At 38.4% G+C, this 15,407-nt stretch overlaps 1 pseudogene; it reads right to left on the bottom strand.

Moving 5' to 3' along the window:
* Window positions 1-9,350: 9,350 nt before the first annotated feature.
* LOC114031446 overlaps window positions 9,351-15,407 on the bottom strand; it is a 51,310-nt pseudogene continuing 45,253 nt past the window's right edge.

Raw genomic sequence — 15,407 nt, 5'->3', positions numbered from 1 at the left:
ACTAGGAAGACTCATCTTCATGAGTTCAAAGTCTGCCTTAGATGCTTACTAGCTGTATGATCTTGGGCAAGTCACTTAACTCTGTTTGCCTCAGTTTCTCATCTGTAAAATGATCCAGAGAAGGTAATAGCAAACCAATACAGTATTTTTGCCAAGAAAACTCCAAATGAGGTCATGGACTGAAATGACTGAAGAACAACAAATTCTAACTCTTATTATTATTTTTTTTTAGGCAGTTGGGGTTAAGTGACTTGCCCAGGGTCACACAGCTAGTAAGTGTCAAGTGTTTGGTCTGAGACCGGAGTTGAACTCAGGTCCTCCTGACTTCAGGGCCGGTGTTCTATCTGCTGTGCCACCTAGCTGCCCCCCTTTTTAAAATTTTTTTTAATTTTAATTTTTTTAAAAAATTCTAACTCTTACATGGCCTGTGTTTCTCAAAGTGTGATCTGAAGACTCCTGGGGTCTCCAATACTCTTTCAGGGGAATCCTTGAGGTTAAAAACTATTTTTGTAATAATACTTAGATATTTTAATTTAGAATACAGTAATATAGATAGATATATCCAATATAAATAAAAGTAGATATATCCCATATCAGCAAAAATTCTTGTGGGGGGGTCCTTAATAATTTTTAAGAGTGTTCTGACACCATAACGTTTGAGAACCACCTGCTTCTGCCTCGGAACCTTCAACCAGCATGAAATTTCTGTTGATAAACAGACTGTGTTCTTCCCCTCTCTCAAAAGTGTCCTGTTCTATGAGCTCTCCTATTTAGCCCCAGCTTGCCTACCTGCTTAAACCTCCTCACCCCAATACTCAGTATTTGCATACCTTATCTTTAAGCCGCTGTAATTTGTTGTATGTTGACTTGTGTTAAGTCTGTTAAGCTTTCCTTTAAACTCTCAGAGCACTTTGGTGGAACCTCTCTTAGGCACTTTCATACTCTAATTTCACTATATTTATTTGTAAAAGTGTCATATCTGGCTGTTCCATGAAAAAGACACTCCATCTTTCCACTCTGGGCATTTTCTCTGTCCTCCATGCCTGGAATGCTTTTCCTTCTCCATTCCAACTACTGACACCCCTGGCTTCTTTTAAGTTTCATCTAAAATGCCATCTTTTGCCAGAAGCCTTCCCCAACCCCACTTAATTCTAGTGCCTTCCTTCTATTGATTATTTCCTATTTATCCTGCATATAGCTTGCATTGTATATATTTGTTTGCGTGTAGTCTCCCCCATTAGATTGTAAGCTCCTTGAGGGCAAGGACTGTTTTTTTCCTCTTTTTATATTTCTAGCACTTAGCACAGTGCCTGGCTCATAGTAGGTATTTAATGAATGTTTATTAATTGATAGATTTTTAGCCCTTTGAGGCAAGAGGCTATATCTTACTCATCTTTGTGCCTCCAGACTACCATAGTGGTTTGCATAGAGTTAGTACTCAGTGAATGTGTGTAGAACTGATTTGTGTGTATTTGCGGCAAAAATGTCTGGCCTTAAGTATTTTAAGGAGTTTTATGGAAAACAATTAAGGCAAGATATGCAAGCTTTCCCCCAAAATGTATTTTATTTTTAAAATTTTATTATCTTGTTTTTTACATCACCTACATTTCTCAATCTATTTTTCCTTACAACAAAAAATTTTAAAAAAGATGGGGAAAACAGTTTAGCAAAACTAACCAACAAGAGGTGTATACTTTTAAGTGTGCTGATATGCACTTAAGTTACATGGCTTCAGTGAAAGGGGTCTTCCTTAAATGGTTTTGGGATCTCAAGTCACTCCCATAGAAAGAGAGTCACACACACCTCTAATATTCCTAAAGGATGTATTGATAACATTCACACCTTCAGTGGGACATTCACTCACAAAAAAGGATGCAAGGAGAGTTATGCTTCCCCTCTCTATCACCCTTGAGTTCTAGTTCTGAGAAATGAAGGCGGACACATAACCTTGCTGGTCAATTCTCTCCACCTCTTGGGAGAGGCATATCTATTATTGTCGGTCCAATGACTATTTGTCAAAGATGAGTCAAATTGAAAGCAAAGAGATTTATCAGCAAATTAAGGAATCTACTCTTGCTTGATACCAGATTCATATTTTGGGGTACAGTTTTGATTTTTATAACCTTTAGGCCTGCTTAAAGTACATAGCCAACCAGCAGTATTTTGCAGCAACTTAGGTTAGATAAGTTAAGTATTTCACAGGAAAGGGAAGGGTAGATAAAGATACAGAAAAGAGAGTTGGAACCTTGTATAAATGCACCAGTTGGGGTCAAGCAGGCCCCAGATACCTCCAAATACACAATTAATGAGTTGGTTAAATGAGGTTAAATATAGGCATAGATAGAATTCCTTTGGTGTCAAGGATTGTACTCCTGGATTCTTCAGTCGTTCTTGTTTCTATGTACCTGCTCCCTTCCTCCCTCTCTTTGTGAGTAAATAGCCCAAACTAACCAGCCAGCACCACCCCTGTAAGGAGGAATCTTTAGGCTTGGCTAGATGGGCTAATCACATGATGGTGGTGGTGTGTTGATAAGAGTTTTTAAGAGTTAAGAATTTAAATGCAATTCTGGATTCAGAAAGGGGCTGAGAGAAAGTAGAATAGCTTTCACAGAGGGTGAAGGGCTGAGGGAAAAGCTTGAAAAGGAAGGACACTAAACCTAACCCCCAATTATTCAGTTCTAAAAGGCTAAAAGTTATATGGGAGGGGATGGGGATATAGCAGCCAGAAAGTGTTAATGGAGATGTGACCTGTAGCACAAAGAAACTGAGAGGCAGTGAGGTGTAGTGGAAAGACCACTGGATTTGGAATCAGAAGGGAGTTCAAATTCTTTTTCTGCCACTGATATCCCATATGATGCCGGTCAATAATAATAATTAATAATGATAAAACTACTAATAATAGCTAATATTTATGTAATGTTTGTTATGTGCCAACCACTGTGCTAAGTGCTTTACAATTATTATGTCATGTGATCCTCACAACAACCCTGAGAGGTAGGTAAATTATCCTTATTTTATAGATGAGGAAACTGAAGCAAATAGGAGTAAAGTGACTTGCCCAAGGTCACACCTTGATTTTGTCATGGGCCTCATTGGCCTTCTGTTGCAGCCTATAGTTCTCTTCTCAGAAAAATACTTTTAAGTGCACAAAACAAAATGCAGAGGTTAACAAAGGAGACCAATTGTACTGAAAAAAAAAATTTTTTTTTTGGCAAGGCAATTGGTATTAAGTATCTTGCCCAGGGTCACACAGCTAGGAAGTGTCAAGTGTCTGAGGCGGTACTTGAACTCAAGTCTTCCTAACTCCAGGGCTCATGCTCTATCCACTGCGCCACCTAGCTGTCCCCCAAAATATTTTTAAAATAAGTTCATGGACCACAAGTTAATAACCTCTGCTCTAAAGAGACCTCCCATGCTGGATATTTTAAATATAGAATAAGACATAGCTGTCAGGTCCCTGAGGTATGCCTCCTTCTAAGACTGGGTGATCCAAAGTTTTTGAAACTGCATAAAACAATTCATTTGAATTCTAGTTCTTTATTTTGTAGAATCAAAAAATTCTAGAATTTTAGGACTACAGGGGATTTCAGTGAGTCAGCAGAGTACCCTGGATAGATTAAAGTTCTTGTATGGTGGGAGAAGGGCAGCAGGTTGGTGCATTGGATAGAGCAGCTGGCCCCTAGTCAGGAAGACCTAAGTTCAAATCTGGCCTCTGACACTGTGACCCTGTGCAAGTCACTTCACCTTGTTTGCCTCAGTTTCCTCATCTGTCAAATGAACTGGAGAAGGAGATGGCAAACCTCTCCAGTATCTTTGCCAAGAGAATCCCAAATGGGGTCATGAAGAGTCAGACTGAACAATGACAACAACACAAAAGATAGGAGAAGAGGCATGCACAAAGAGACCCATCCATTTTTTTGCCCAAACACAACCCATTCGCAACAGAACTTTTAATGTTCTCTGGTTTTGTCTTGTATCCAGATGCTCCTGGAGCATTGGAATAATCCCTTAGGACTCTACTTTCTGAGCTGAGTTTCAATGGGGCAGACTCCAAACATTGTCCTAACAGAAACTGGGGAGAGAGGCCCTTTAAAATGCAAAGCAGAGGGGGCAACTAGGTCGTGAAGTGGTTAGAGCACCAGTCCTCGAGTCAGGAGGACCTGAATTCAAATCAGGCCTCAGACACTTACTGGCTGTGTGACCGTGGGCAAGTCATTTAACCCCATTGCCTCTAAAAAATAAAAAATAAAAATGCAAAGCAGAGTACGAATTTTCTATTATGTCAACCGTTCTCACCAGGATGACCTTCTACCCGCAGCAAATCTGACTGAATCTTCTTGGTAAATTCGGAGGCCATGGCCTCTTTCTTTAGGTTCTGCCATTAACTGGAAATGAATTATCTGCGAAAGCAGAAAAGGAACCTTTTTTAGTACCTCTTACCCAACTGAAATAGCAATTAGCCTCCTTCCTTTTTTCTTTCTCTTTCCCATCCACAAAAGCACCCTCACCAGGGTTTTGCCTTCAGAAACAATTTATCTGTTCAATCAATGCACATTTACACATAAAGCGCTGAAGGGGATATAACGATGTGTTAGATCTAGTACTTGTCGCCAGCGAGCTGCCCCTGGAGCCTTTAACCAGTACCCCTTGTGATGAGGGAGCTGACCCTGTTTACATTTTTGTCAATGACTATTAGTTTGAGGCACTTGATGAAAGTGTACTTGAGTTCTTTATTTATTTTCAACAGTTCCTCATGCATAAATGAGCCTAAAATAAGGCCTGCATAATGCCAACCATATGCTAGAGAAATCAGTCAACCCACGGAAGTGCATGTACACCCTCACAGGTCCCACATCAAATCAGTCTGGCCTAATGCTTGGGATATGGAACATACTCCAACTTTGTAGATGAAGCGGATTGACAGAAAGTCCGTATATAAGTTCAAAGTTTCATCCACAAACTCAAATGCGCTAAGTGAAGCTAATGAAGTTGCCTTTGCTGATAACTGGACTATTTAGTGAAAATAGAAATATTGCCTGCATCATAATAATAGTTAGCATTTATACAATAATAGGTAGCATTTATACAGAGATTTAAAGTTTGTGAAGCACTTTACAAATATTTCTCTTTGTCTTCACAACCACTGTGGGAGATAGGTGCTATTATTCTTCCCATTTTGCAGATAAAGAAACTGAGGCAGTCAGAGGTTAAGTGATTTGGTCAGGGTCACACAGATAGTATCTGAAGCTGGATTTGAATGTATCTTCCTGACTCCAGGTCCAGGGCTCTATCCACTAGGCCACTTAGATACCTCAATGCTAGTATAATACCGTGTGATCTCATTAGCAATACAGCTATAACTTACACAGGTAGAATAGGACTCCACTCCAGGGTGCTCCCATCTGGTTTGAGTGGGGAGGGACCTTGCCTTGAGGTCCTCCAATGGCCACAACTACCCTGGCTGCCGTCATTAGCTACCTGTAACCATGGCGCCTCTTCTCTCAATGCTCTTGTCTTTTCTCCAACCCCCATTCCCATGGAGGTATGGGCCACATTCTGGGGAATGGGCAACCAAACCCAATGTTCTCTGTGATGCCATGCCCATGGACTCACTGTTAAACCATCCTCTGCACCATTATTACTTCTCAGTGTAAGACGTTGCTTTCAGTGGCATTGGTCATTTCCAGTTCAAGAAGTTATAAATTAAAATAGGAGAAGAGCAGGGCTTGAGGTAAGGACAATAAGGCCCTAGAATAACTTCACTTTAAAATAATAACTGACACTTACATAGCACTTTAAGGTTTGAATATTTGAGCCTCAAAACAATGGTGTGAGGTAGCTACCATAGGTATTATTATCCTTACTTTACAGATGAGGAAACTGAGGCTTAAAGAGGTTAAGACATTTGCTAATAGTCATGCAGCTAGTAAGTATCAGGGGTAGGATTTAAATTCACTAATAATGCATTAATTTAAACTCATCAATAAACTAATTAACAAATACATTGTGTTATTAACCTGACTTCAGGTTCAACACTTTTCCCACTATACCCTGTTGTTGAATTTTTGTTTCTTGGTCAAGTCTGATTCTATGTGACCCCATTTGGGGTTTTCTTGTCAAAGATGCTAGAGTGGTTTCTCATTTCCTTCTCGAACTCATTTTGTTGTTTGTCCTTCTTTCTCAAAGAGGACCATAACATCAGGGAAGTGATGTCACGACATGCAAGTGAATTAGATTTAAGTGAGGTAGAGCTGTGCCTCACTTTCTCCTCCAGAGCCTTCTGGGCCCAGTGGCAAGATATATATCAGGACAACAGGAGATGGCCCTGGATGCATTGGGAGACTTTTTAAGTTAAGGTCTTTAACAGGTCTCAGTATGACTGAGGCAACACCCAATCGGTGCTTATTTTATAGATAATGTCCCCCCAAAAGTGGTATTGAGATCTTGAAGAGAGCAATATAATAACTCACTTTTCTGGTGATTTCAGGTACCCATGACACAATTTAAAATGGGAAAGAAAGTAAACAAAAAAGATCTGGGGGCTTTCCAAATAATTTACAAAGTTACCACACTAAAAGCTCATTCATTTTACTTACAGGAAAATTCCTTAGATCTTGACTCTGTCCTCTTATTTGTTCTTACTTTAGACACTGTGGTAACAAGATGATTTATCAAATTTCTAACAAATAAAACATTAGAAACAATAAATTAGAAAATGGGAATGGAGTTAGCACTGTCAGGCACAGGTCCATTGACAGCAATAAGAAATTACACCCAAAGCCTGAGATAATTACTCAAAAAAACAGTCTGGCACCATTTTGTATGAGAGTACAGAACCTTATATACACATCTTAATAGGCCTTAAGGATGCCAATATAATAAAGCATAGCACAACCATATTTGTATTCCTGACTGTGAATTGGGGACTGCTATAGCATCCTACTTTGTCTCCTTGTCTGAAGCCTCTCCATTCTCTGATCCATTCTTATGAGACAATAATAATGATAATCATTATTGATGGCTGGCATTTATATAATGCTTTAAGTTTGCAAGGCACCTTAAAAATATTCCCTCATTTTATCCTCATAACGACCTGTGATGTAGGTGCTATTATTATCCCCATTTTATGCATGAGGAAACTGAGGCAGACAGAAGTTAAGTGATTTGCCTGGAATCACACAGATTGTAAGTGTCTGGAGCTGAATTTAAACTCAGGTCTTCCTGACTACAGAGTGCAAAGCTCTAACTGTTGTTCCACCTAAAACTGATCATCCTAAAGCATATCTGATCATGTTTCTCCTCTGCTCAAGAAATTCCACTATCACCTTACTCCCTCTTGGATAAATTCCTCTGTTTGGCACAAAGTATTTTACAATTTGACTCCAGGCTACCTTTTCTGGGATTATTGCATTTTACTCCACTTTATGACACTTATTAGCCAGATTGGACTAATTACCATTCCCTACACAGAGCATTCCAATTTCTCTCTTTTTGCCTTTGTATGGGCTGTCCTCTAAGACTCTCAACTCACTTCCATGTTCTAGAATCCCTTCCTTCAAAGCTCAGCTCAAGTGCTACTTACTACACTAGGCCTTTTCTGATCTAATCAGCTTCCAAGCATCCTTACCCTCCCTCTAGGTTATTTTGCATAGCACCTTCAGGCACCCTTTCCATCTTCTACTATATAGAGCAACCCAGAGAACACTACCCTAGGGTCAAGGTAGCCTAGGGGTCTTTCATTGTTGATGTTGAGCTGTTTTTTTTTTTAAGTCCTATCTGACTCTCTGTGACCCCATTTGGGGTTTTCTTGGCAAAGATACTGGAGTGGTCTGCCATTTCCTTCTCCAGCTCCTTTTACAGATGAAGAAACTGTGGCAAACAGGGTTAAGTGACTTACCCGGGATCACCCAACTAGTAAATGTCTGAGGCCAGATTTGAACTCGGGAAGATGAGTCTTCCTCCCTCCAGGCCCAGCACTCTAACCACTGTACTGCCTAAGTAGGTGCCCAGCCTATTCAGCTACATCCACGCAAAACCATAGTTCACAAATATCTATTAAGAGGCAGCTAAGTGGAGCAGTGATAGAGTGATGGGCCTGGAGTGAGGAACATTTGAGTTTAAATCTGACATTTACTAGCTGATTGACTCAGGCAAATCCCTTAACCTCTGCCTCAGTTTTCTCATCCATAAAATGGGGATAATAACACCTACCTGACAGGGCTGTTGTGAGAATCAAATGCTATAATATTTGTAAAGTACTTAGCATAGTTCCTTGAGCATAGAAGGTTCTTAATAAATGCTTATTACCTTCTCTACTGATGCGTTTATTTTTCATAGTCAGCCCAGAGGGTAGAATTAGGTCGAAGTAAAGCCATTTAATGAAACAAGGTAAGTAACAATAAAACATTTCTTCCATATTCTTTGGTCAAACTCTCTAACAAAAATACACACCTTCAGTAGGAAGAGTAGACACAGTAGGAAATGTAGCCAGGGTACAGGTACGAGGGGAATCTCATACCTCTAGTATTTCAGGGCCACTGATGTCTTCTGGTGACATTGTAGTTCTGCTCCTATAAGGCCTGATTGATCCCTGCTAATCTTTGTTGGAAATGTTATGGTCTGTGGTTGTATATTTTCCATCATATGCTACCATGCACAACCTCACTGGGTGGGAACATGGCTCTGGATTTTATTTCTACTTCCAGCTTCAGCTGAAGTCCTTGGATATGGTGTTATCTCTTATTTATGAGTATAATGAACTTGTGTTATATTCTTGTGTGTGTGTGTGTGTAAAAATGACTGTAGCTTATGAATCAGTGTAATTAAAATACATTTAAAAAATAAATTAAAAAATAAAAACAAATTTGTTGGTGTTCAGTCATTTCAGTCATGTCTGCCTCCATTACCCCATTTGGAGTTTTCTTGGCAAAGATACTGGAATGATTTGCCATTTCCTTCTCCAGCTCACTTTTACAGATGAAGAAACTGAGGCAGACAGTTAAGTGACTTGCCTAGGGTCACATAGCTAGTAAGTGTCTGAGGCCAGATTTGAATTCATGATGATGAGTTTTTCTGATTCCGAGCCTAGCATTCTATCCACTGAGTCATCTAGCTGCTTAAAAATAAATATATACATTAAAAAAATAAAAATAAATACAGTGTAAAAAAGTAATCAATTTTAGGACCATACATTTGAATAGATACCAATAATTTCAATTTTAGAGGCTAGGTTTATTGCAACTGTAAGAAAAATAAACTATTCTTTTGAAAATCCTTTGGAAGCCACTTTGAGGTTCTTTCTGTAGGGCCTTTGTGATTTACTTGATTACAACGGAAATATATGATTCAATTCAACCTTTCAGAGAAGACATTCCAACTTGCATGATCTCATCCGCCTGGAGAATATTGGAGGCAGTCACAGGTCAGGAGTGAAGAAGCTCTTTCTTTACATGATAATTGGTCCAAACGCCAGCTTCTGCCACAATAACCAGCTCATCTATCTTCAAATAGATACCAACAAGTTCTCCTGATTCTGAATTTTCAGCCTGTACCTTAACTAGTGTTTTTTGAACGTCAGAACCAGAGTTCTGAGCAAGAACCTTGGGAGTAATAAACAGTGCATCAAAAGCTTGGACTCCAAGATGGACCCTTTTACAGTGTGCTTATTGGGCTTAATAAGAGCTTTAGCTATGGCTGCTTCCGCTATGGCAGCACCTGGAGCCCCATAACCATCTTTAATAGCATTCTTGATAGCTCTCAGACCATCTCTTACTATGTCCTTGTTGTGGAAGTATGGGCTTATTTGGTCCCTTGTTAGCAATGTGACAGATTGAGGGTTGCCCTGTTTTTCAAGGTGAATTTCTCTTCTCCCAGCGTGTGTTCATAGACAAGTCTCATATGTCCCCGTTAATCAGAATTTCCAGTCAAGAGAATTCATAGCCTTTCTACCACGTGCAAGAGTTAGCTTCCATATTTCCTCTCTGCACAGTGCCATTATACCTTCTTTTGCAAGAGCATCTAAAGAAAACAAGTCCATTCCCTTTTGATTAATAACATATAATAATAATTTTATTATATTATTCTACAATGACTCTCCTTTCTACTTTTACTAGTTTTGCCATATTTTATTAAAAAAATCCAGAATTCACTTCTCTTTTTTCATATTCTAATGATACAAGGCAAATAAGGATGTAAGCATTTTCTACTCTTTTTTTTTCATATCAGGATATCAGGCACCATGGTCCAGAATTAATCCTCTGGTCAACATTATATCAGTTTTGATTTATGTTTCATCTTCACAATCCCTGCCATGAAAATATCAATAGGTTCACCTGGTTTTCTAATGGCCAAAACAGTCTACCACTACCTCTGTCAATAGGTCATTTAGTTCAGCATTAACTTTAGTATGCAGAGATGTTCTGACCACATCTGTAAGTATTTCTCTATTTCCTTGCTTATTTTGACTTGATCTAAATCTTCAAATACCTTTTTTCTTCGTAGCTTCAAATCCTTCTATCATTATTCAAGGGTACAGACTTTCAGAGATATAGAAATTCACTAGTTTCACCAGCTTTCTGATGATGAGAACATTTAAAGCAGCTCTATCACCAGTAATGGCATTCTGGGGTATAGCTATTTTTGCTGTCAAGGAGGCTGTTGGGTGATGAATTTGTATCTCATGTAATAGCATGTTGCCATTTTGGTAGGTGTGATGTCTCCAGCACCAGAAATAATCATCTTTACAGTCAACCAGTGCCACGAGGGCGCTACTGACCTTGGCTTCGGAGTTGAGCACTTTCATGCTCAACATGGATAGGGAAACCACAAAGGAGAAGAGGGCAGTGGAGGAGGAAATGAGTATGAGGGAAATAGCTAGGGAAAATATCACCTCATCTGGGGCCCCAAACTCAAGCACTGCATGAACTAGAAAGACTGCTCTACTTTTTTAGTTCAGTGCTTCAAGACTTTTTTTTGGATCTCTTTTAGAAAACCAAGAACCCGTGTCTCATCCGAAGAAGGAAAGAAGCAAACATTTACTATGAACCAGGACCTGTGCTAAGGGCTTAACAGATATCATCTCAGTTTATCCTCACACCAACCCTGGAGGATAGGTGCTTTGGTTATTTCCATTTACTAGTGGAAGAGACTGAAGCAGACAGAGTCGTGATGTGACTTGCCCAAGGTTACATAGGTAATAAGTGTTTGAGTCTGGATTTGAACTCAAGCCTTTTTGATTCCATGCTCAGTGCTCTATCCATTGGGATGCCCAGCTTCCTGCCCCCAGAGGTTTAAAAAAAAACAACTTGGCTTTTTCCCCTTCTTTATTCAGTGCCCCATCTATTCCTTTTAAGGGTCTTAGCTAGACAGCCTTCTATCTTGCTATTTCCTACCAGCTGAATCCTTGAGATCAGGGATTGTTTTATTTTTTGTTTTTGTATCTTCAGGGCCTAGTACAATGGCAAATACATAGTAGATGTTTAATAAAAGCTTGTTGAATGAATGAATGATCAAGAAAAATGAAAAAAAAGTTTAGTATCCTTAGTTTGAGAAGGCACAGGAGTGCATAATACATTTAGAAATATTTTCATCAGAACTGTGAAGTGATCCAACCATTTTAGAGAGCAATCTGGAATTGTGTCCAAAGAATTATAAAACTGTGTGCACCGTTTGACCCAGCAATACCACTATGAAAGAAGATGCTATCGACCTCCAGAGAAAGAACTGATAAATAGAAGTATATATAGTATGGTTTTACATATATATATATATATATATATATATATATATCTGTGTCTAATGGTGGCCTTCTGTAGTACAGGGTGGGGAGGGAGAGAAAAAAATTAAAAGTGCATAGCAGAGAACAAAGAAAACTCAGAAGGAAGCAAGCACAGAAAAACACAGTAGCTTTGAAAACAACGTATAGTATTTGTTTCATAGTTTTTTTCAAAATAAACAAATAGTGTGAAATGGAGATTTATGATTTAATATTGAATCCTCTTTCTGTGTTGTGGTATATACATGGAAATTTTTTTTTGTCTTTTTCTATTTGAGTTCAAAACGAATAAAAAAGAAAAAAGAAATATTTCTATCAAGATTAGTTCACTTTTTAACAAGTCTTAGCTCTTATGAAAATAAATGTGAAGGAAGGTGTCCTAGTTGTACCAGATCTCAAACAGTATTATAAAGTGGTAATCTCAAAACTTTCTGGTACTGGCTTCTTAAAGATGGTTATGGGGCTCCAGGTGCTGCCATAGCGGAAGCAGCCATAGCTAAATAATAGAGAGGTGGATCAGCGGAATAGATTAGACGTACAAGACACAGTAGTAAATGACCATAGTAATCTAGTATTTGATGAACCCAAAGATCCAAGCTTTTGGGAGAAGAACTTACTATTTGACAAAAAACAAAACAAAACAGGAAAACAGTATGGCAGAAACTAGGAATAGACAAACATCTTATACCATATGTTAAGAGAAGCTCAAAATGGGCACATGATTAAAACATAAAGGGTTATACTATAAATAAATCAGGAGAGTAAGCAATAGTTAACCTGTCAGACCTATGGAGAAGGGAAGAATTTATGACCAAACAAGAGATAGAGAGCATTATGAGATATAAAATGGATAATTTTTATTATATTAAATCTAAAAGTTTTTGCACAAACAAAACCAAAGCAGCCAAGATTAGAAGGAAAGCAGAAAGCTAGAAAACAATTTTTACAGCAAGTGTCTCTGATACAAGGTTTCTTTTCTCAAACATATAGAAAACTGAGTCAAATTTATAAAAATACAAGTCATTTCTGAATTGATAAGTGGTCAAAAGATTTGAACAGGCAATTTTCAGATGAAGAAATCAAAGTCATCTATAATAACATGAAAAAATGCCCCTAACTCAGCATTGATTAGAGAAATGCAAATTAAAGCAACTCAGAGGCACCATCTCACACCTATCAAATTGGCTAATATGACAGAAAAGGAAAAGGATAAATGTTGAAGGGGATGTGGTAAAATAGGGACATTAATGCACAGTTGGTGGAGTTATGAACTGATCCAACCATTCTGGAGAGCAATTTGGAATTATTCCCAAAGGACAGCCAAATTGTGCATACCCTTTGATACAGCAATACCACTACTAGGTCCTTTTAGCAGCCTTTCCTTGTCCACTAAAGGCAGTTTCAAAGCTTGACAGAGAACTAGCAGTTAGAGGAAGGACATTTCTGAGTTTGGTTTTAATAGCAACAACAAATAGAGAACAAAAAAGGGAAAAAGACCTATTCTTACAAAAAATATTTATAGCATCTCTTTTTGTAGTGGCAAAGAATTGGAAATTGCAAGGATGTCCATCAGTTGGGGAATGGCTGAACAAGTCATGGTATATGATTGTAATGGAATACTATTGTGCTATAAGAAATGACAAGCAGGATGATTTCAGAAAAACTTGTAAAGACTTATATGAACTGATGTAAAGTAAAGTGAGCAAAACCAGGAGAACACTGCACACAGTAACAGTGATATTGTTCAATAAAGAACTGTGAATGACTTAACTATTCTCAGCAATACAATGATCGAAGACAATTTCAAAGGATTCATGATGAAAAATGCTATCCAGAGAAAGAATGGTTGGAGTCTGAATGAAGATTGAAGCATACTATTTTTCACTTAATTTGTGTGTGTGTGTGTGTGTGTGTGTGTGTGTATGTGTGTGTGTGTTTTCCTTTGGGTCTGTATCTTCTTTCACATCATGACTACTATGCAAATATGTTTTGTATGATTGCCCATGTAGAATCTATATGAAATTGCTTACTGTCTCAGGAAGGGTAATAGGAAGGAGGAAGGGAGGGAGAAAATTTGGAACTCAAAATTTTAAAAAATGAATATTAAAATTGTCTTTACATGTAATTTGGGGAAAATAAAATATTATTTAAAAAAATAAAAAAAATAAAATTTGACTCTTAAAAGTGGCAAGCTTCAATGACCTGAAAAGTTCATTTACGTAGAACATTTCACTCCATGATGATGCCAGATAAATGAGATGTTACTCTAATCTGAAGGTAATAAAGTTATCCACACCATCTCATTCAAAGAATTTTTCAGAATTCTCAGTAGAAATGAGTGGAGAAATCTATTTCCTCTCCCACCTTTGTATACTCTATCTTGGAGAAAGGGACTGGACTACCCAGTAGTGAGATACATATTTGTTTTACAGGATGGTAAAGACTGGGCTATTCTCACATCTTTCCAGGATGCCATCCACGTGCAGATTCAGCACATCTGTGCAGGTGATGATTAAAAGCACTTCCCAACCCCCAACCCCTTTTCTGTGGTGGTTGCTATTAAAACCAAACTCAGAAATGTCCTTCCTCTAACTGCTAGTTCTCTGTCAAGCTTTGAAACTGCCTTTAGTGGACAAGGAAAGGCTGCTAAAAGGAAATAGATCATAATTAGCCCCAAGGACCTCAAGGCCCCCCTTCCTTTTTGTCACAGGTTGCTCACAATGTATTGGGAGGGAGCTTCCCATGTGCACTGGTAATGTTTGAGAACTGTTTTTGGAGTCAGGAAAGGAGAATTTGGAGATTCAGAAGCCAAGTAGGTAAGGCATACAGTAATAGATTATATATAAAATATTTTAAAATAAGAAAACCCAGCATTGCACTCAGTAGATTTAGCTTTTTGAATTAAAAAAAATGAACATTCATCTTCTTCTCTCCCCTCCGTCTTACCCAGAATCACAGATTTTTAAGGTTTGGGGGGCCCTTTTCTATGTAATTGTGAGGTTTGTGTAGGGAGGCAGCATGACATAGGGGATTTAGGCTATTTATCGCACCCTGGTGAGATAGAGGTAAATGGTACATGGCAGAAGATGTTTATGAATGTTGATAATGACGTTAGGATCAGGACAACAAGCATGTGTAAAACCGTCCCTTTCTAACTTTCTTGACTCTTTTCATTTAGAGAGGGTGGTTATGAGAAGTTTATTTTCTGGGTACTAATTCAAGATTATTACATTTACTTAGAACTGAGTTCACATTCTAGGGGAAGAATAACTATATACCACCACCTCTACCTTTACCCCTATAGCTATAACATTCCAAGCACTAAAAAGAACATCTGAGACTGTCAGGAAGAAAATGGGCTACTTTTTAATTCTCAGAGGTTTGTTCGCTTCTTCATCAGTGGTGGTGAATTTCCAATCACCAGCTCTTGGAAGACTTGTATCGTCTTCTAGGCTGTAAAATTGACTTTTAATTGAAGAAAAGGTTAAAAAAAAAGAATATATCTTACAGTTCCAAATGTAATACGTGACCTAGAAACATGAGGAGACTCGACTCATCTCCTTTAAAACTGTAAGGGAAGAGGGTCAAGCTAGGAGTGAGATGGTGTTCTCAGACCTGGGGAATGAGTTGCTGG

This window comes from Vombatus ursinus, unplaced genomic scaffold (genome assembly GCF_900497805.2).
Source record: "Vombatus ursinus unplaced genomic scaffold, bare-nosed wombat genome assembly UNPS02015175.1, whole genome shotgun sequence".
Classification (NCBI taxonomy): domain Eukaryota; kingdom Metazoa; phylum Chordata; class Mammalia; order Diprotodontia; family Vombatidae; genus Vombatus; species Vombatus ursinus.
Note: the sequence above shows the minus strand (reverse complement) of the source record. Positions and strands in the feature narration are given on the sequence as shown.